At 40.2% G+C, this 23974-nt stretch overlaps 1 non-coding gene across 1 annotated transcript; it reads left to right on the top strand.

The window, feature by feature from the left end:
- Nucleotides 1-13420: 13420 nt before the first annotated feature.
- Nucleotides 13421-13527, top strand: LOC141593906 (small nucleolar RNA R71). Its single transcript, XR_012521961.1, has one exon. It is a non-coding gene; the product is annotated as a small nucleolar RNA R71 (small nucleolar RNA).
- The last annotated feature ends 10447 nt before the right edge of the window (nucleotides 13528-23974 follow it).

The raw sequence follows: 23974 nt of genomic DNA, 5'->3' as shown, positions 1-23974 counted from the left end.
GAGCCCCTTACCTCGCATATAGGCTCGCGCCTTAACAGGGCTGCCTGGCGCTGTTCTGCCTCGTTTTTAGCACTTGTCTAGGAGGATCCCGATTACGGTTAATTCGAATCCATGACAGATCAGATTGACAAGCTTACGTTTTTACACTTTGTCATTTGACTCCCTTTTTCAATAAATGGATCGTGTTAAGCATCATAACCGAATTTGGTAAATAGATGTTTAATTTCCGTTCTCACATGAAAATCAACCATAAATCCAACTTGACATCTTATGCTTGATATTTGGATTAACAAGCCGACTTAGAAAGCTCACATGTTAGGTTAACACTTTTGGATGTGCATTCATGCATTTACACCGTTTTAACAACTCTTGCACTTAAACAACCACGATCGATCAGTAGAGGCTGCTAACGCGGGCGGGATTAGGTGTCCGATTAAAGGGCTTCCCAATACGTACCCTCGCCCCTTACTCAGAACCTTTGGATAGTGGATGGCCTTATCTAGGGCGTACGAGAGTCATTTTAGGCATACACTACAAAGAAAAGGTTCCATAACGACGGAAAACTCCGTCGCAAATATGTCAATCCCGTAGCAAAAATAGAACTTGCGACGGAATTGCGACGGATTTAACCCGTCGCTTTATTTCGTCGCAAAATTTGGTTTTGCGACGGGAATTCCGTTGCAACTAAATATCTGCGACGGATCAAAGCGTCGAAGAAACCTGTCGCAAAAGAGGGACTTGCGACGGAAATTCCGTCGTCATCCACTGTTCATGGGAGGCCAAGTGGACATAATGGTCAACCAAAAAGTCAATATCTGCGACGGAAAATCCGTCGCAGTTCACTGTTCATACAGGCCACGTAGGCACAGTGGTCAACCATAAAGTCAATAATTACGACGGGAATTCCGTCGCAGAACACTATTCATGTAAAGCCACGTGTCCCCAAAGTCAACCAGAAAGTCAACATTTGCTATGTAAAACACTAATCGGACACCTAAAAGGGGGACGAGTCTTTATCTTTAGTACCTATGTAAAACACTGCTTTGTGCTTCGTTTGACCGAGGTATAAAGTGGATTTCGAACGGGTTCCAAGCATCCCACAAATGCTTGGGGGCGACTCCGAACATCTCTGCATCGTTTCGAGACCTTTACCGAGACGAAACCGACCGATCTAAAGCGATCCGGTCGAAAGCATTTTTACGCCGCCGAGCGTGGCTTTCTAGACCGCTGCATGTCCACGGAATGGCTTGGCGTGCAGGTGGCCCGTGACCGCAGATCGGTAGGTGGCCCAAATCCACAAACCATCCTGGGGCCCATGTCCACAGATTTGGCGACTCCGCTGGGGAAAACTAGGACACTTACGTCTTTGTGATCCCTAGATGGCGAGACTCGAACGAGGTCTTGGTTGGAATGCATTAATTGATGTTACGGTCATATGTCGGGTTCCTTGTCCGGGCCCACAACCTAACCTTTATCGATCAATTGGCTCGTCCCGTCAATGTGAGTTTTCTCATCCCCGCGTTTCGAATCCCGATTGAGTCAAGCATACCGTTGACGTTACACACTTCTGTTTCGTCAAAGAGCTTTCATCACCTTCGAGCACGAGGCTAGGGCACCCTTCTTACACATTTTGTTTGGATTGGTAACCCTCTCGCAAATCGGGGTTTGATCGCTTGGTGTGTAACCCACCCTTTTAAGCCAAAACCCGTGTCAACATTATGCATAATATAATGAAACTGTGAGTGCTTATGTGCTACTTGATCATAAGTCCTTCCATGTCATTTTCAACTTTCAAAACACCCTTTTGCGCCGTTATAATGACCATTTCAACCTCGGTCTTTCGCCGACCGTTGCACGCCTTTTTAGGCCGTCGTAATGACGACTTTCAAATTCGGTTTTCTACAACCGTTTCAGAAACACATTTTGCGCCGTTATAATGGCCGTTTAAAACCTCGGTCTTTCGCCGACCGTTGCATTTCAAAATCACCTTTCGCGCTGTTATAATGGCCATTTCAAAACCCGGTTTTTATAACCATTTCAAATGCACCTTTTTATGCCATCGTAATAACGATTTTCAATCCCGGTTTTTATAACCATTTCAAATACACCTTTTTGGGCCGTTATAATGGCCATTTCAAAACCCGGTTTTATAACCATTCCAAATGCACCTTTTCATGCCGTTGTAATGACGACTTCAAACCTTGGTTTTCACAAGCTAATTCGAAATACCCTTTTACGTCGTCATAAGGGCCGTTTCACACCTCGGTCTATCGCCGACCGTTGCATTCTCAAATCGCCTTTTTATGCCGTCGTAATGACGAATTCTATTCTCGAATTTTTAAAATTCGAAATCAGTTTTCAAACTAAAACGCTTTTCAAACCGTCGTAATGACGATTTCAACCCGTGCAACTTTCCAACTTTCAATTCTCACATTTTTCGTAATGACGATTTCAATTCTCACATTTTTCGATTTGCATACCGTCTTTCAAAGGTTAAAACGGTTTTCTAACCCATCATAATGACGAATTCAATCCTCATAATTTCCAATTTTAAATCATTGAAAACAATTTAAAAGTTTTCAAATTTCAATTCAAAATTAAATCTTTGAAAACAAATTTAACGGTTTTCAAATTTCAATTCAAGGTTAAATCTTTGAAAACAAATTTAACCTTTTTCAAATTTTAATTCCAATTTCAAATAATTTGCAAACCTATTTAACCATTTTCAAATTTCAATTCAATTTCAAATCATTTGAAAACAAATTTAACCGTTTTCAAATTTCAATTCAATTTCAAATCTTTGAAAACAAATTTAACCGTTTTCAAATTTCAATTCGAAATCAAATCTTTGAAAACAAATTTAACCGTTTTCAAATTTTAAACCCAATTTCAAATCATTTGAAAACCAATTTAACCGTTTTCAAATTTCAATTCAATTTTGAATCATTTAAAAACAAAATTAACCGTTTTCAAATTTCAATTCAATTTCAAATCTTTGAAAACAAATTTAACTGTTTTCAAATTTTCAACCCAATTTTAAATCCTTGAAAATGAATTTAACCGTTTTTATGGCCATTGTGATGACGATTCAAAATCCTTTAATTATCGATTTTCAAATCCCTGATTCGGAATTTCAAAAGCTGTCTTCGGAAACAACACATTGTTTTCAGAGCCGCCGTAATTTCAACCCAAACCGTCTTTTGAAAACAAACCTAAGACAACCCTTTCAACTGGCCGACCTTTTGAAGATCCTTACTCTTTGGAAGCTGTCCATAAAACGACAAATGAATCTTTTTGAAAATTTCTATTTTCGAAAATTTCAGTCCACCTTTCCGATTCAGGCTCGAGTCGATTAGATTCCAGTCGATTTCAAGTCAGGTCGTCTAGATAACGTTGAGTGTCCACCGAAGTTAGTACCTACCTTCCGGTCTAGGTCGTGTCGCCTATTTGTCGAGACATATTCGATGGCGTTAGGAGAGTCAAAACCTTTCGGGTATTAAACCTGCATTTCCCCTACATTACGGGCAAAGGTCAAGTTTGTGTACATGTCTTGTCCAACAGCGTCGTGCCAGCAACGCACATACAAACTGAGTCAGAAGTCGTATGTCTAGGCATCACTATGCCAAAGTCGACACTCGAGTCTAACTTCAATGTCATGCACCAAGAGTTCAAACACAAGAGGTCATTCACGATCTTTAATGAACTCATAACCTAGTCACACTGTCGCGTCTTCACGACAAAACTGTGTTTTACACATATGTGTTGCACTTACCTTTGTTTGTGCAAACCTCTGCCAAGACAAGTTATAACGCCTATCGTTATGTCAAATAGGAATCCCTTGGGTGGCATCGATCGCCAACAAGAAAGTCAAGAAGCGGATCAACCTTCATCTGCCATGACTTCTGCCGAAACCCAACAACATGGTCCTTCGACTCCTAGCTACCGTGGAAGACTTGAGCACTCGTCTCTCCCAAGTTGAGGACAAAATGATAACTTGGAATTTTCCTTCTTCTGATATTGAGCAAAGGGTTAAGCTCCTTGAAAGCCGGCTACTTGCAAACAACAAAATCAACCCTAGTTGGAAGGCTACCAAAACCACTGAAGCCAATCCCCTGGGAACTCGTCCAACCAAAACCAGACGACCTCATAGGTCCTTCCCTGATTTGGGTATGCCTTATGCCACAGCCTTGGAAAGGCTAATCTCCAAAGGAAAGCTCAAACCAATTGGTCCAACTCCAGACCCTTTACCATGCAAGTGAGGTCGAAGATAGGACGAAAAACTGTTATGTCAATATCACCAAGGTCGCGGACATGACACTGAAATGTGTCTCCCCCTAAAAGGTGTCATCCTTGATATGATCGAAAAGGGCGAGTTACCATAACCTCCCTCAACAAACAACAAAAACAACCCTCCTGAAAACCCTATTGAGCACAGCGAGGAATCTTCCCTGGACTACTCTCATCTTATCTCTCCTGACGATGAGAAAATTCATGTAATTGATGAAGATGGCATACAAAGCTCTATAATGATGCTCTCCGTCTCTATCAACAACATATTCTCAAAGCTGCAAGTGGTTATTGATGATTTGAACACTCGGGTAGCTAATTTGGAGAAGAGGTTTGGTAGTACCGAAAATGAACCTGACAATCAAGGAAACCAACCCTTGGTTCACCAACCAACAGCTGTTAAAAATGAGGAATCATCTGATGGTTCCCATACCCACGAACCTACCGACAAAGAACATGAAATGACCTCACCAAAATACCCTTCAAAATATCAACCAACGTCCCAAAAACACCAATGTTGGAATTGCGGGAAAACATCAAAGGGTTTTCACAGATCTGGGAATAACATATGGCACCGCTCTGGAAATACTTGCTTCAGAAGGAATGCTCTAACCCATTGGTCCGACTCCGGACAAACCCGAACACAAAAGAGCCCGATCCTGGGATGGTAATGCCTATTGCCAATACCATCAAGGTGGTCGTGTTCCCTTAGGAGGGTTTAGTTTTCGGTACTTGTCGTTAGGAGCATCTAGACCAAAACACAATTTATAACCCCACAAACAACTCTACAATTAGTAAAGAGGCAAGTAAAGGTCGGATCCCAAGGGACGGGAATTGAGATAAGATTTTCAATTGCAACCAGTGGGATCTAGGTGTGTCACAATTTGGGGTTTGAAATAGAAGATCACTAGACTAAAATAGTAATAAAATTAAACAAGAAAGATGATTAAAAAGGGATGTAAACAATTGATAAAAGGCACTAGGGTGTCATGGGGTCATAAGGGATTCATGGGAATTGATCATACAAACATATTCTCAAATTATAAGCAAGCAATTATTGTTGTGATGGATCGAGTTGGTTTATATATTACAATCCTAGGAAAGTTTGGGTCCCGGAGCCGAATCGATTAGATTTTACAACACCTACAAGTCGACTTAATCTTCCCTACTCAACTATATGCATGGTCTAATGAGACTCGAGTTGGTTTATGTCTTACAAATCTCATTGAAAAGATAGGTGATGGGTAAAAAATGCAAGGATTCATAGGCTCGCATTTCATCAAACATAACATGTGCATAAGTTGAGATCACAACAAACAAGCGAATAAACGATGAAAACATATTAATTTAAGCATGAATTATCCCCCGTGTTGGTTTCCCCTAATTACCCATTAACCCTAGCTAAGGAAACTACTCACTCATTATCATGTTGACCATGCTAGAAAGGTTGTCAATCATACCAACAAAGTGAAACATGATGAATAAATGAAGATAATTAAGAATAATTAAAAAGGGATTAAGAGAATTATACCTACTAATGATTCCAATAATAAAGCAAAGAATAATAGAAGTACTTGATGATTGATTGGAAGGTTGTCAATCTCCCAATAATAACCCAAATAATCTTCAATTACTCAAAATGAAAGATGAACCAAATAGAGATTAAGGAAATGAAATTTGTATTAAAACTTGATTAAATGTTGATTATAAGATTAAAAAGAGATTTGATTGATATAAACTACCTTAGAGATTGCTAAGAAGAACATGATAATCTAATTAGCCTAATGGGGTATTTATAGTGGGGATTAGTTACATGAATTAGGGTTTACTAAGGGCTTAAATGAAGATTAAGTCCTTGAGGAATCGCCGGTCTCAAGGGAGACTCCGGTCTCCTTTTTGCCGGTCTTAGAAAATTATGCGCATCCTTCCTTGAATGAGTAGAAGACGAAATGGCTGACACGCAATCCGAGCGTCCAGGGAACGGGATGGGCGGATTGTGGTAGTTTTGGACGAGCGGATTGTTGGGGTGGAAGGGCGGATTGTGGTGGTTCTGGACGGGCATCCAGCTGGGGAAGACGCTCGGATTGCCCTTGCTGGACGGGCGGATTGTGGTCAATCCGCTCGGATTGTCTTACAGCTTCTTCCTTTCTTCTTTTCTTCCTTTCTCTTCATAAAATCCTTGAGGATTTCCTCGGGGATGCAAGGATCTTTTCTCATCATTTCCCATCTACTATAGTATGTACAAAGGCTTTGTAGTCTTGTCTTCTCTTTGATGCTTGGTCATTGAATTCAATCAATTTAGCTTCATTTTGCCATGAAAATGCAAGGTTTGCACTCCTTTCCTACCAAGGAAACAAAACCACAAAGAATATGCAAAACAAAGGACTAAAGATAATAAATGACCCAAATATGCTCTAATTATGGTCACATCAAATATCCCCAAACCGAACCTTTGATCGTCCCGAGTAAAGAGGTGAAAAAGACTAGGACCGTTATTTAAACTAACCTAATAGCATAGCCGATATGAGACAATTAGCGGGTCTCACTCCACCCCTTCAACTCACAACAAGACAACCATGAGGTAGGATGCCTTCTTGCAAGGCAAGGTGGGTCTTGCCAAAATGGCGACACATCCAAACATTAAAGCACACAAAGTTAAGTAATGGATGCATCTACAAAAGAATAGACACTTTCCTCATCTAAGTGGCGGAAATTATCTACAAGGGAAGAAATTCAAGGGTACACACTCCTTCATAGATGCAATTTCTTCAAACTACTAAGCCTAGAAGGATACCTATAAATCACCTCCAAATTGTGTCAAGTTAGGGTACCTTTGTCCTCAATCGTTAAATGATTTTGTCAAGAATAGGCTCCCTATGGTGTTAGAAACACTGGAGGATCGCGGAATTCCCCCTCTTGCCTAGACAAGAAGAAGGGTCGTCCCCTCTCTACCATGCACAAAAATGGATACGATGGATAAAGGGATCAATAGATATTTGAGTTTCATTTTGGGAGTTTGCTTTTGTTTTTATTTTTCCCCCCAATTTCTTGTGGCATATAACATTTGAGAACATTTTCATTTGCATTTCTTTGATGTTTGGCATTTCAACACTTGAAAACTTTTCAACTTTTTGCATTTCTTTTTGAACATTTTCAAAGTCACCCCATATGTAGTGAGGGTGCCTTATATTTGAAGCATTAGAAGTCTATTTTTGCTCCTCTGTTCATTTGATGCATTTTGCAAACTTTCTTTCACTTTTCATTTCATTGAACTCAAATCAATTTCTTTATGTGCCCATTCCCTTTGATGACAAAAATGTGGTAGAACATGGATGATGGATGCATGGTTTCAAGGGTCACCTTGGAATAAACGGTAGCCAAGGAGTTATCACACCACAAGGTACTCTTGACTAGGCCTTAATCCATGGGTCAAAGGATACTAGCATGACACATCCTAGGGTGTTTTACAAGTATTCTAACAAACAAAGTCTTAAGAAGAAAAAGCATCTACTAAGGCCTATATACACTTGTCAAGCTTCCCAAGTAGACGGTTTCGCAAAATTTTCTAACATGCAACTACATGCCATGATGCAACTAACATATAAACATCCTAATGCAAATGATTCTACCAACTAATATGCCATATAATCTAAATGCAAGTCCTAAATTCACATTGTTATACCGCATCAATCAAAATAAAGCCACATAGTCATTAACATAAAGAAGAAAAAGGAGATTGGAAAGATCATACCATGCGGTCTTCAATATCCTCATGTCTCGGATGTGGCGTAGTCGATCAATGTGAACAAGGATAGAACAAACACAATATATACAACAATATATACAAGTCTATACTACAAAGGAAATGAACTTGTTTTTGGATTTTCAAATTTTTCAATTTTTTTGATTTTTTCGAAACTTTTTTATTTTTTTGGGTTTTTGAATAAAAGTGAAGTTAGAATTTCCCATCCCCACACTAATATGGACATTGTCCTCAATGGCCAAGATGATAGGAAATTATGCAAGTATGATGCATGAATTCTATACTAAATGCAAGTTATACTAATCTACACTACATGATGCATGGGTTTTTGTTTATGACGGAGAGCATAATTTAGATTACCTCCCGTTGCGTATGCATGTACTTCCCTAAACCGAGATAGACATTATTTCTAATGTCTTGAATTATGGGGTAGTTCATGTACACAAGATGCAATGCATGAAACTATATATTGTCATTTTGGATTTTCAAACGGGAACAATAAAATAAGAACACCTTAATGGGGCCGAGGTGTTAGTCCTCATGTTGCTAGGACTCTCCAAACTATGATCAAGATAAAAATAAATAAATAAATAAAGAAATAGACAAACCTCAAGAGGGTAGGAGCCTCCAAAGCTTGCTAGTCCTCCACCATACCATCATTGTCATCATTTTCCTCCATAGAAGCGGACTCATCTCCACTTCCCTCTTCACTTCCTTGCTCAGTTTCTTCATCATCTTCATTAGCCTCTTCTTCTACATCATTTACCTCTTCATCAACACCCTCATCATCATCAACCTCATCATCGACATTCCCATCTTCACCCGGTCTTTCACCCTTAGATGTGCTTGGAAAGAAGACTTCCCTATCCGCCCAACTAGGCAAAGGACATGAAGGATCAAGTAGTCCTTGCCTAGCTAAATGAAATAGGGGTGGATATTGGGCCAAGTATGCATCTACTCGATTATTGTAAGCTTGTTTATGCATCTCTTGCATAAGTAGAGTCATATAGTTATTGCCCACTTCAACACCTTCGGGTTTGAACTCTTGATATTTGAATGGATAGGGTGGTTTGACAATGTAGGAGGAGGGCTCTTCAATTTCGCCCCTTTGTTGACGGATGATGTACTCGGCGCCCTTTGAGAGTGGAAGTAGGTAGTTTGTTCGATGAGCACTCAAGCGGCATATCTTGGAAGGCAAAGTGAAAGATCTAGCATCATTGGTGAGCCACCCATAGTTGGTGTCAAGAGAGTTATGCTTGACCCACTTGTACTTGTTAATCATGGCATCCATGTCAATGAGATGACCTCCTTTGACCGCCACATAGGTGTTATCCTTGTTGAAATTTGGATCAAAGTACTTGGCCAAGAGAGTAACTAGACCTCCATTTATGATAAAAGCGGTGCCTTCCTTACCACAATCAACATTGAGCCATCTTTCCACCAAAAGTCTTAGAGCATTGTAAGGCTTAGTGAATTCCCTTCCAATATTTAAGGTTGACTCAAGTAGAACAAAATCGAGCTTTGTAAAGTGATTAGTGTCTTTTCTTGCAATTATAGTATTCCCGATGACCTTGTGCCACACTCTAATGCCCAGATGGTGGACTAATAGAGTGCGACAAGCATGAAAGCTCACAAATTTCTTCCCGGAAAACGCCTCCCAAAGAGGAGCGGGGTCATTATTTTCGGGCATATTATGATAGTATGGTGTATCACTAAGACCTAATGCTTTACTCAAAACATCAAAGGTGATGCGCCTATTCACATTGGCAAGGCGAAACTCGATATATGTTCTAGTCTCTACCTTAGTCACTTTCAATGAAAAGAATTCCAAGGTAGGGAGGGGTATGTCAATTCTCTTGTAGTAAACAATTTTCCCAACCCCATGGCTTCAAAGAAGGCTTTCGTTTGTTCAAGGACACCCAATTTGTTGAAGGCATCTTCACATATGAATTTGGTGGGTAGAATGGCTTTCTTAGCATACTTGGCAAATGTATCCCTATGGGAGTTAGAAATGAAAATTACCTCCGGATAGTTTGGTAATTGAGCAATTTCCGGAGTTGTTGATGTTGTTGCTTCCAAGGGAGGATTTTGTTGTTGTTGAACTTCCAAGTTTGCATTAGCAACCACCATCGCCATTGAAGCTTTCTTTGCTTGAAGGCATTGTTGCCTTTTTGAGAGTACCTTTGCCTTGAGTGCCTTTGTTGACCCTTTTGTTCTTGCCATTGATGATTATACCAAGAAAAGATTGAAAATCTTCAATTTCCAATTATACCCAAATCGATTTTAAGATGAAAGAATTTAACCTTTGTATTTCAAAAATCGACTCAAAGGTTGAGGATTTTGGTGCTTGGATTGATTATTATTGAAAAAGGAGTGATTAATTGTTGTTGTAAGGAAGTTTGAATTTGATTTTGTTGAATTTGGTTGAGGAAATCTTGTTTTTTGTGATGGAGAGGATGAGGGTTTTGGGGTTTATGGGTAGTGTTTTGAATGTATGAATGAATGAATGAATGAATGTGGGAAGGGGTATTTAAAACACCCAAAATTTCTAATCTGCAGGGGGAAGACGCTCGGATTCTGCTATATTTGGGTTCAGGAAATATCACCTAAAGACGAGCGTCTTTCAGTGAAGACGGGCGGATTTCTGCAATTCAGGACGAGCGGATTCCCTTAAAGACGAGCGGATTCTGTTACAACGAATTTTCTCAATCTGCACTGGCAAAAAGACGAGCGTCTTCTTGCAAAGACGAGCGGATTCTTTTAGACGAGCGTCTTCTCTGCTGGGACGCTCAGATTCTCTAACAAACCAAACATTTCAATTTTGAAGCTCATTTGGACGGACGGATTCTGCCATAGACGCTCAGATTCCCATAAGACGAGCGGATTCCCCATAAGGACGCTTGGATTCCTCCTAGTCTACCCGCATTCAGTTCCATCTGTGCACTTGCATATCCCGTGTCATTTTCATTCTTCAAATCCCGTGTTCTTCATTGTAGGGGCACTACTAAGGCATGAATAGCCTAGCCAATTATTCTCACCACACTAAGCTAAAGCACTACACATCAATAAAATCATTAGTCCCTCCCTCACTTCTCTCAAAAATGATAAATATCTTTATTAAAGCATAAAAATCCAAAAATGACAAAAATGCAATGTAAGAATTAAAATACAAGTTAGGAAGTTAGAAATATTTACAAATGGTGGTTTGGAGAGGACTCCACCAAACACTCATCCTTAGTGAGATGTCATGGGGGCATGTCCAAGGTGTTGTTGATGTTACTCAACACCTTGAAGAAGTAGTCAAAAGCTTGTTCATTATTATGATAAAGATCCTCAATAGATCTTTGCACTTGTTGTCCTTCATGTTGGTCTTGATCGATAGCATTACTAATGTAGGGATTGAAAATCCCTTCAAACTCATTGTCCCAAAGACCACAAACTTCATCTACTTGGTCACTAAAGATCACTTGAGTTGATAGAGACAACTCTCCCACTTTCTTGTCTTGGCCAATAAGGCCATCTTCTTCATTGCTTGACTTTGGTGAGCTTTTCAAGCTCTCTTTGTTACAATTTCCTCACTCTTTGAATGGAGCATCATCGACTTTATTCTTCCATTGGAGTTCCGACTTCTTCCTATCATCCTTCCGGCTATAATGATCAACCATAAAACATGGTTCATGTAAACGGGGAGCTCTCATGATCTTGTCAAGATTGAAAGTTATGCTCTCATCTCCCACTTCTAGAGTGAGCTCTCCATGCTTCAGATCTATCACCGCACCCGCAGTGTGCAACAAAGGTCTACCTAGAATGATCGGAATATTGGAGTCTTATTCCATGTCAATAATGACAAAGTCCACCGGGATGAAAAATTTCCCAACTCTTACGGGAACATCTTCCCATATACCAAATGGTGTCTTCGTCGATCTATCGGCCATTTGGAGTGTGATATTGGTTCATTTAAGCTCTCCCATCACTATCCATTTACTCACCGAGTATGGCATAACACTCACACTAGCCCCTAGATCACATAAGGCTTTGTTGATCGTGGTGTCGCCAATGGTACACGGTATTGAGAAGCTTCCCGGATCTTTAAGTTTTGGAGGTGAACTCCCTTGAAGTATTGCACTACTCACCTTAGTGAAGGCGATATTCTCAAGCTTCCGGATCGACTTCTTCTTCGTGAGGATGTCTTTCATGTACTTTGCATAGGCCGGCATGTGATTGATTAATTCTGTGAAAGGAATTGAGACTTCCAAATTCTTCACAATTTCCAAAAAATTTCCAAGTTGGTCATCAAATTTGGGCTTGGCTTGACGACTCGGAAAAGGAACTCTAATCACAATGGGCTCCTTCCCCTTGGCCTTGTCTTCATTTTTCTTTTAAATTTATTCTTTTGATGGTTCGCCATCCTTGGAGTTTTGCACAACTTCTTCTTTGTCACTAGCTTCCACAACTTCATCCTCAACTTTCTTCTCCGGTGCTTCATACCTAGTATCACTTCTCAAGTGAATGGCACTAACCGTTTCATGTCTTGGGGGATTACTTTGAGGTGGTAATTGCCCCTTTTGTCTTTGTGAGCTTGAAGATGCTAGTTGAGTCAATTGGGTTTCCAACATTTTGGTGTGGGCTAGGATGTTGTTGATGGTGATTTCCTTTGCTTGACTATCCTTTTGCATTTGAGTGAAAAACTCTTGTTGATTCTTTTGCATTTGGAGGACCGCTTTTTGAACATCAAAACCTTGGTCATTTTGTTGATTGTATGAAGTTTGATTTTGGTAACCTTGGTTTTGGTTGTAGAAGAGTCTTTGATTTTGGTTTCTCATGGGAGGTGAGGTGTACGTTGGTTGAGGGTTTTGAACATTTTGGCTTTTGTATGAGAGATTTGGGTGGAATTTGGTGTTTTCATTGTAATAATTGGAATAAGGGGTACCACTCTTGTATGCTTCAAAAGCATTCACTTGTTCATTTGTTCCCCTACATTCACTTTGGTCATGTCTCAAAGTTCCACAATTCTCACATATTCCACTTGGGATTGATGAAGATGTCGTCATGGCATTAACATGTTGCTTTGGTGATTTTGAGGCTTCTTCAAGTGTAGCCATAGATTTTTCGAACTTCAAATTGATGGTATCAATGTGAGCACTAAGTTGAGCACCCAATTGAGTAGTAGAGTCCACTTCATGCTTTCCTCCTCTAGTAGCCTTGCGAGGTCTACTATATTGTGAATTATGGAGCGCCATTTCCTCAATCTTGTTCCAAGTTTGATTGTCGTCAACTTCGGTGAACATTCCATTTGATCCCATGTTGAGAATGTTTCTTGAGTCTTCATAAAGCCCGTTCCAAAATTGTTGTACCAAGAACCACTCGCTAAGTCTATGATGAGGACATGAGCGACAAATTCCCTTAAATCGCTCCCAAGCTTCATAAAAAGATTCTTCATCTCTTTGCTTAAAGCCCGTAATCTGAGCTCTCAGCATGTTAGTCTTTTCCGGTGGATAGAACTTTTTGTAGAAAGCTAGAGTCAATTTCTTCCAAGAATCAATTCTGAGAGTAGCCTTATCAAAGCCTTTCAACCATTGTTTTGCGGTGTCAATTAGAGAAAAAGGAAATAAGACCCATCGAATTTGGTCTTGAGTTACACCGGTTTGAGAAATTGCAACACAATAGTCGCAAAAAGTCTCCATGTGAGAGTAAGGGTCTTCACTAGGCATCCCCCCAAATTGGCTTCTTTCGACTAATTAGATAAATGCGGATTTGGCAATGAAATTTCCGGTTAAATGTTGTGGTGTGGGAGTACCATTGGGTAGGTTCTCCTCGGTGGGTACGGAATGTGATGAAAATTTAGGCATTGTGGGTTGATTTTGTGTTGGATTTTGTGTTGGGTTCTCCTCACCATCTCTTGAAAAAGGGTTGATGAACTCAATAGTGTTTGGTTGAATATCTACAACCTCACCAATACCTCTCAAAGTTCTTCTAGCAAGTCTTCTATTGTTTGTCAAAGTCCTTTCAATTTCGTGATCAAAGGGTAACAAGTTACCTTGTGATCTTCTAGACATGCAAAATATCAAACAACTCGAAAATAATTAGAACAAACCTTGAGGAGTTTTACTTCCCCAAGGCAAATAAAGACACAATTAATAACAATATAAGAAAATCTAAATCAAGTTAACACCGTCCCCGGCAACGGCGCCATTTTTGGTCGTGTTCCCTTAGGAGGGTTTAGCTTTCGGTACTTGTCGTTAGGAGCACCTAGACCAAAACACAATTTATAACTCCACAAACAACTCTACAATTAGTAAAGAGGCAAGTAAAGGTCGGATCCCAAGCGACGGGAATTGAGATGAGATTTTCAATTGCAACTAGTGGTGTCTAGGGGTGTCACAATTTGGGGTTTGAAATAGAAGATCACTAGACTAAAATAGCAATAAAAGTAAACAAGCAAAATGATTAAAAAGGGATGTAAACAATTGATAAAAGGCACTAGGGTGTCATGGGGTCATAAGGGATTCATGGGAATTGATCATACAAACATATTCTCAAATTATAAGCAAGCAATTATTGTTGTGATGGATCGAGTTGGTTTATATCTTACAATCCTAGGAAAGTTTGGGTTCCGGAGCCGAATCGATTAGATTGTACAACACCTACAAGTCGACTTAATCTTCCCTACTCAACTATATACATGGTCTAATGAGACTCGAGTTGGTTTATGTCTTACAAGTCTCATTGAAAAGATAGGTGATGGGTAAAAATGCAAGGATTCATAAGCTCGCATTTCATCAAACATAACATGTGCATAAGTTGAGATCACAACAAGCAAGCGAATAAACTATGAAAACATATTAATTTAAGCATGAATCATCCCCCATGTTGGTTTCCCCTAATTACACATTAACCCTAGCTAAGGAAACTACTCACTCATTATCATGTTGAAAATGCTAGCAAGGTTGTCAATCATACCAACAAAGTGAAACATGATGAATAAATGAAGATAATTAACAATAATTAAAAAGGGATTAAGAGAATTATACCTACTAATGATTCCAATAATAAAGCAAAGAATAATAGAAGTACTTGATGATTGATTGGAAGGTTGTCAATCTCCCAATAATAACCCAAATAATCTTCAATTACCCAAAATGAAATATGAACCAAAGAGAGATTAAGGAAATGAAATTTGTATTAAAACTTGATTAAATGTTGATTACAAGATTAAAGAGAGATTTAATTGATATAAACTACCCTAGAGATTGCTAAGAAGAACATGATAATCTAATTAGCCTAATGGGGTATTTATAGTGGGGATTAGTTACAGGAATTAGGGTTTACTATGGGCTTAAATGACGATTAAGTCCTTGAGAAATCGCCGGTTTCAAGGAAGTCTCCGGTCTCCTTTTTGCCGGTCTTAGAAAAATATGCGCATCCTTTCTTGAATGAGTAGAAGACGAAATGGTTGACACGCAATCCGAGCGTCCAGGGTACGGGACGGGCGGATTGTGGGTGTTTTGGACGAGCGGATTGTTGGGGTGGACGGGCGGATTGTGGTGGTTCTGGACGGGCGTCCAGCTAGGGAAGACCCTCGGATTGCCCTTGCTGGACGGGCGGATTGTGGGCAATCCGCTCGGATTGTCTTACAGCTTTTTCCTTTCTTCTTTTCTTCCTTTCTCTTCATAAAATCCTTGAGAATTTCCTCGGGGATGCAATGATCTTTTCTCATCATTGCCCATCTACTATAGTATGTACAAAGGCCTTCTAGTCTTGTCTTCACTTAGATGCTTGGTCATTGAATTTAATCAATTTAGCTTCATTTGGCCATGAAAATGCAAGGTTTGCACTCCTTTCCTACCAAGGAAACAAAACCTAAAAGAATATGCAAAACAAAGGACTAAAGACAATAAATGACCCAAATATGCACTAAAAAGCATGGGAACAAGGCTATTTCGGGGACTAAATATGCTCTAATTATGGTCACATCACAAGGCAAGGGCCATGACACCGAAACCTGTTTCAAACTGAAGAATGCCATTCAAGATATGATCGAGGCTGGCAAAATCATAATTGCACCTCTCAGTCAAGACAATCCTCCTGGATGTCTCGAGTCAAACAGCAAGGTTGAACGTTCTCAAAGGACATTCACCAACCTCAACACAACCTATGCCGCAGCTCTCTAAAAGCTTATGACTGAAGGGAAGCTACAACCAGTCGGGCCCACTACGGACCCGTCTGAAAGCAGGAAAACCCATTTATGGGACGGCAGTACCTATTGCCAATATCATCAAGGAAAAGGACATGACACTGAAACATGCTTCAAACTGAAACATGTTATTCAAAATATGATCGACAAGCATGTACTGATAGCTTTCACTATGCCAACCAAGTGATAAAAACAACCCTAATGGTCATCTCATTTTGCAAGGAGATGAAAGTCTCATGGACTTTTATCCTCGTATCATCCCCAACAACGAGAGTGAAGTGCTCAAGTGGGTCAATGCTCAAGACCAGACATTCAAGCCACTGGATGCTGCGAAAGAGACCTTCGAGGAGGAACATGATGATTAGGAGTCCGTATCTACGATTGAGTCCGAGTTCGAGCCCGAGTCTTAGGCTTTCTCATATCTATCCTAGCGTCTGTCCTTTTATTCCTAAATGACAACTGGGGGCTCTCCCCATGAGTCACATATATCCATCGAGTCTGTGCTAACATCTTATTTATCTAAATAAAAGCACAATTTTGAGCTATCATATATTCTCCTCTTTACCATTTCCTGTTGACAACGAGAATTGATTTGAGAATTGATTTAAAACAAACAACATGTTCCAATTCAATGTGAGTTCACTCGAGTGACGTTCCGTGCCGAGTAAGCAGAGGACTCGAAACTCCGTGTCCATCTTCTTTACCTATTCCATGTCTGGCAATAGAAACCTTTCAATAGCACCCGATTTAGAACGAGCTTCTATCAAAGGGATCCTACGACGAACCTACATAACAAACCAGAACATCTCCTTGTTCATGATCCATGACGGAAGGCAAGCCCATTCCCCACAAAAACATCCCAAGACTAAGAATCAACCTCTCACCAACGGGTACATCCCCGTCTGCACCTTTACCTGCCTCGAACGAAGGACGACAAAGAACCAATAAATCAAAAGCCAAAGCGAAAGGCCAAAATCAAAGGCCCAAGCCGATAGCCATTCACCAAGAGTCAAAGCTCAAGGCCAAAATCAAAACCCAAGCTAATAGTCATCCACCCAAAGTCAAAGCGAAAGGCCAAAGTCAAAAGCCCAAGCCAATATCCATTCACCAAAAGCAAAAGCTCAAGGCCAAAGCAAAAACCAAAGCCAAAAGCAATTCAGTTCAAGGCCAAAGCAAAAACCAAAGCCGAAATCAATTCACTCAAAGCAAAAAAACTAAAGCCAAAGGCTACTCACCCAACGTCACGGCCAAGACCCAAGCCAAAATCAAACCAAAACAAGATTGAAACCCTTTTTCCAAAAAGGCCAAAATCCAAAGAAATTATCTAACACACAAAATCCTGGACAAGTGAGTACAATATACCAAGTCCAGGACCAACAAGTCCAAATCCCAGGACCAACGAGTCCAACACACCAAATCCCGGACCAAGTCGTCCAAAACACCAAACACTAAAACCTCAACCAAAACTCCTTCACCCCTAAGTCCTCCTACAGGCTGTTACAGGGAGACCTATCTAAGATCATGGGGATTTACCTCAAGATCACAACCAACACTGCTTCACCCTTAAGTCCTTCTAGACACTGTTATAAGGAGACCTATCTAGGCTTCTGAGGATTCCCCCTCAAGCTCGTAATATCACAGCTTAACCTTTAAGGTCCAGACATGGAAATCTGATCCCAGGTTATTTACCAACCATTTCGTGCTCAGGCCACATCAAGCCAAAGACCCCATTCCGCACCACACTACAAGCCTTACCCATCGGCCTAAACACCACAAAATTCTTGCTCCAGATTTTTTATCTGTTAAGCAAACCCATTATTACCAAGCTGCACATTCCCTAATGTTGAAGCCATTTTTCACCACAATCCCCACGGAGTCCTCGAATGCTTTGTTATCGATAACGGGACATACCTAATCTACCCTTAGATTCCACTTTTTAGTGTGCTCAAATGATAACAAACATTTTCACAATTTACACCTCTTCGATTCATGATCAAGAGATATTTATCTCCAATCAACCTTCGAGTCACAAAACGGAATTTTCCGTCGTGACGCTCAACTCCAGATTTTTATCTGTCAAACAAACCATTATTACCAAGCTCCACACTCCATAATGTCGAAGCCATTTTCACCCTGACCCAGATACGGAGGACTCGAACGTTTGCTACTGAGAACGGGACAAACCCAATCTACCCTTAGGGTCTACTTTTTAGTGTGCTCACATGATAAGGAACATTTTTACAAATTACACCTCTTCGATTCATGATCGAGGGGAATTATCTCAAATCAATTTCTCGAGTCACCAAACGGAATTTACCGTCGTGACCCTCACACTTTAAGGCCCTACCAACTCGCTTAGGCACACAGTTCAGAACTACAATCTGGTTTGATTTCACTTCACGTGAATACGTAGGCAGTCCTTCAAGGACAGAACCATACACCTCAAAATCACTTCAAGGTCCTAACATATCGCTTAGGCACACACTTAGAACTACGATATGGTTTGATTTCGCAAACACGCGAATACGTAGGACACAACCACACCCCCACACACATTCAATTTTCACACCTTCAATTTGCAACCCATTGCACACACAACTCAGAACTACGATCTGGTTTAATTTCGCAAACACGCGAATACGTAGGCAGTCCTATTACAAGGGCACAACCGCTCATATTCCTTTCACAACCCTTTCCAATTTTCAATCCTTAATAACCAGCTCAGAACTACGATCAGGTTTGATTTCGCAAACATGCGAATACGTAGGCAACCCCCCAACAAGGACACAACCGCACACCCATTTCAATCTCAACCATCAACATCAATCCTCAAAAGCAGCCCACCCAGCTGCTAAAATTAATCTTATACCTCCTTACTGGGGGCTTGTTCCTTAAGACGTCACCCATTCCTTACTTTGTGAAAATCCCACCTTCTCACTCTGGGGGCTTCTCTTTCAAGACGCCGCCCAACCTTTATCCTCAAACATATTTTGAGTCTCAACTACAGTCCAAAATAAAACCGCCCATAGCCTAGTGCTCGGTTCGGACAATGACAAGATCCCGATTCCGCTCTCCAAATCATCAAAAATCGAGAAGGGATCTCAAACAAGCAAAAAAGAGCAATGTTGTCTGGAGAAGATAATCAATTCATGTTCCCCAGCCGAGCGGACCTTCTACCTCAGGGATCTGATGTGCGTTGTCACCCTCTTTTGGCTAAGGAGTTGCACTTACATGTGCAAAGTCTGTCAGAGTCACCCCCATGTCATGTCGATGCTGAGTTGGCATCACGTTCACGGCCGTCTGCTATGTCCGTCTGTCGGTATGCGTCTATGTGAGTCAATGTCCTAACAGACACATGTCTCCAATCTATCCAATCACAGATCTACGAGTAACAAGACTCGTCCTCAAGCTTCACAACATTCAAAACTTCTATCTCCCCTCACCTGAGATATTACATGCTATTTGCTTATATGCTAATTGATCACATGCTTATGTGCTTATGTGTTTGAGTGCTACCTACTTGTCTATGCGACTGCGGATTTGTGTGGTCACTAACAATGCAGGTAATCTGGAGAAGAAGAACTCACTTCAACAGAGTACTGGGTTCTTCCCAACTGATACCATCGTAGAGTACCAAAGATAAATTTATAAGTCCAAACTACTACTATAGCTAGTGGCAGTCAAGGTCGAACCAAAGAGAGGCGAATGTAATTAAAAGTTGTCTAATATTAGTCCAAGGTAACAGTTTTGAGGGGTTTATTTTGAATTGTTCTATAACTAAAGTAAATAAATGAGTGATAAAAGAAACTGGATGAAAACAAATATAAAAAGGGTGCTAAGATGGTCGGTTCACTGTAGTTTTGGCGGCGGCAACTCTAGGTAAATTGTCTTAAACATGTTAGACCGGAAAAAAAAAGTCCTCTCGGTCCAATTTAACAGGTAGCAACCTTTCGGCCTAAGCTACGGGTCCCTAATCTCACTAATGCTAATTGATGAAACTCAAAATCTAAATTAACTTATCTCTCGATCTTATTAATTTAGTCGTCTCAATTAGGTAGTCTATTTCCCTCCCCTATCTTTCGATCCTGTCGGGTCGGTCAATTCCTAAACATTCAACTAGGCGCGTGCACTCGATTCGTCAAATATAGCAATTAAATTAATTAAGACAAAGCAAATCTAACACGCTCTGGTCGACCGACCGTGTATGTCAGTCGATCGACCAGAGGCCGACAGTAGGTCACCTACGTCAAAGCCGTCTAACCTACAGATCCCCTACATCTTAGCACGAAGGATTTAGCTACTCATGACAAAAATAACAACAGCGATAAAATTAACGAATAAAACTATAGAATTCATAATCGAAATAACTAAATAAATAGCAAACATGAATCAATAATTTGGCTTTCGGGAAGCTATTCTATGCAATCTAATCTATGAACGAATTAAAGCAGCGAAACTGAACAAAAGAACAGAAGAGTACCGTAAAAGGAATTGAAGAGGAAAGAACCAAAGCTCAATGCGAAAAATAGATTTTATTGACGAAACTAAACTAAACTAATGAATACCCAATTTTATGTTAAGAACTTAATGATAAAAACTGTATGATAGAAGCTGAGGAAGAGTTACATTATATAGGAATTATCACGTAACCTAATCCCCATAACCTAATTACAATGGGCTTCGAAATTCTAATCCATTTAATTTGCGTCAGATTAACGGTTTGGTCGATCGACCACTGTGACCGGTCGATCGACTGAGATGCTCTTAACAGTAGTTTCTGACTTGTTTTAGGAATCGCGCGCTGGTCGATCGACCATGGTAGGCAGTCGATTGACGTCTTCAACAGGTACTTGGCTCCAAAAGCTTTGTAAATTCGTCTCTCGAGCCGCGATACGCGCACCAAGTTTGCTTCCCGAGTCTTTACTCTATGTCAAATGCAATGCTAAGTACTCGGGGGCGGATTCGGCTTGATTTCCGCTGAATTGTTGATCGATGCCATTTGGTGTTCACAATTAAGCATATGTGGTCGTTGGTCAATGGTCGATACAAAACACAATTTATACTTCACAAACAACTCTACAATTAGTAAAGAGGCAAGTAAAGGTCGGATCCCAAGGGACGGGTATTGAAATGAAGATTCTATTGTAACTAGTGGTGTCTAGGGGTGTCACAAATTGGGTTGATGTAGAAGGTCACTAAACTAAAATAGCAATGAAAATAAACTAACAAGGTAAATGAAATAAGGGTGTAAACAATTGATTAAAAGCACTAGGGTGTCATGGGTTCATAGGGGAATCATGGGATATGATCATACAAACATGTTCTCAAATTATAAGCAAGCAATTATTGTTGTGATGGATTGAGTTGGGTTATATCTTACAATCCTAGGAAAGTTTGGGTCCCGGAGCCGAATCTCTTGGATTGTACAACACCTACAAGTCGACTTAATCTTCCCTACTTAACACATGCATGGTCTAACAAGACTCGAGTTGGGTTATGTCTTACAAGTCAAGTTGAAAGGATAGAAGATGATAGTAAATGCAAGGATTCATAGGCTTAGCATTTCATCAAATATAACATGTGCATGTATTAAGATCAAAACAAGCAAGCAAATAAGATATGAAAGCATATTAATTTAAGCATGAATCATTCCCCATGTTGGTTTCCCCTAATCACCCATTAAACCCTAGCTAAGAGACTACTCACTCATTATCATATTGATCATGCTAGAAAGGTTGTCAATCATACTAACATAATGAAACATGATGAATAAATGAAAGTAATTAGCAATGATTAAAAAGGGATTAAGAGATTATACCTACTAATGATTCCAATAATAAAGCAAGAATAATAGAAGAACTTGATGATTGATGGAAGGTTGTCAATCTCCCAATAAACCCAATAATCTTCTAATTACCCAAAATAAATGAAGAACTAGAGAGAGATTAAAGAACTAAAACTTGGATTAAAACTTGATTAATATTTGATTACAATATTGAAGAGAGATTTGATTGATATTAACTACTCTAATTATTGATAAGAAGAACATGCTCCTCTAATTAGACTAATGGGGTATTTATAGTGAAAATTAGGGAGGATGCATTACGGTTAACTAAGGGCTAAACTAGTAATTACACTTTTTAAGTTGAGCAAGGAGCCTCCGGGATTGTCCGAGAGAAGGGCTTCTCCATTTCGTAGCTTGAAGAACGAAACTGTGCTGTGTTGTGATCCGTGCGGCTGGGAGTCGGGACGGCCGGACTGGTGGACGATCCGAGCGGATCGAGGAACAAGACGCTCGGACTGGGCATGGGGAATCCGAGCGGATTCCTGGTGAGGACGCACGGACTGGGGAGGACAGACGGATTCTCTACAATCCGCTCGGATTGTAGTTCAGCAGCTTTTCTTCTTCTTTTTCTTCCCTTTTCTTCATGGATTCCTTGGGGATTTCCTTGGGGACTCAGGGATCCTTTTCTCAACAATGCTCTTCTACTATGCTATGTACAAAGGCCTTCTAGTCTTGTCTCTCCTTGATGCTTGGTCATTGAATATGATCAATTTAGCCTTGTTTTGCCATGAAAATGCAAGATTCTTACTCCTCTCCTACCAAGGGATCAAAATCTCAAAGAATATGCAAAACAAAGAACTAAAGATAAGAAATGACCCAAATAGGCACTAAAAAGCATAGAAACAATGGTAATTCGGGGGCTAAATATGCGCCAATTATGGTCGCATCAAATATCCCCAAACCGAACCTTTGCTCGTCCCGAGTAAAGAGGTGACAAAGACTAGGACCAATACTAAACTAATCCTAATAATAATAGCCGATATGAGACAATTAGCGGGTCTCACTCCGCCCCTTCAACTCACAACAAGACAACCATGAGGTAGGATGCCTTCTTGCAAGGCAAGGTGGGTCTTGCCAAAATGGCGACACATCCAAACATTAAGCACACAAAATCAAGTAATGGATGCATCTACAAAAGAATAGCCACTTTCCTCATCTAAGTGGCGGAAATTATCTACAAGGGAAGCAATTCAAGGGTACACAATCCTTCATAGATGCAATTTGTTCAAACTACTAAGCCTAGAAGGATACCAATAAATCACCTCCAAAAGGTGTCAAGCTAGGGTACCTTTGTCCTCAATCGTTAAATGCTTTTGTCAAGAGTAGACTCCTATGGTGTTAGAAACACTGGAGGATCGCGGAATTCCCCCTCTTGCCTAGACAAGAAGAAGGGTCGTCCCCTCTCTACCATGCACAAAAATGGATACGATGGATAAAGGGATCGATAGATTTTGAGTTTCACTTTGGGAGTTTGCTTTGTTTTTGTTTTTCCCCCCAATTTCATTTGGTATTTGACATTTGAGAACACTTTCTTTGCCACTTCTTTTTGATTTTTGGCATTTCAATACTTGACAACTTTTTGCATTTCTTTTTGAACATTTTCAAAGTCACCCTAATTAGTAACGAGGGTGCCTTGTATTTGAAGCTTTAGGAGTCTATTTTTGCTCCTCTTTTCTTTTGATGCATTTTTGCAAACTTTCTTTCACTTTTCATTTCATTGAACTCAAATTGATTTCTTTTTGTGCCCATTCCCTTTGATGATAAAATGTATGGTAGAACATGGATGAATGATAGAAGTATGCATGGTTTCAAGGGTCACCTTGGAATAAACGGTAGCCAAGGAGTTATCACACCACAAGGTACTCTTGACTAGGCTTTAAACCAT

The sequence above is a fragment of the Silene latifolia genome, chromosome 7 (genome assembly GCF_048544455.1).
Source record: "Silene latifolia isolate original U9 population chromosome 7, ASM4854445v1, whole genome shotgun sequence".
Lineage (NCBI taxonomy): Eukaryota > Viridiplantae > Streptophyta > Magnoliopsida > Caryophyllales > Caryophyllaceae > Silene > Silene latifolia.
Note: the sequence above shows the minus strand (reverse complement) of the source record. Positions and strands in the feature narration are given on the sequence as shown.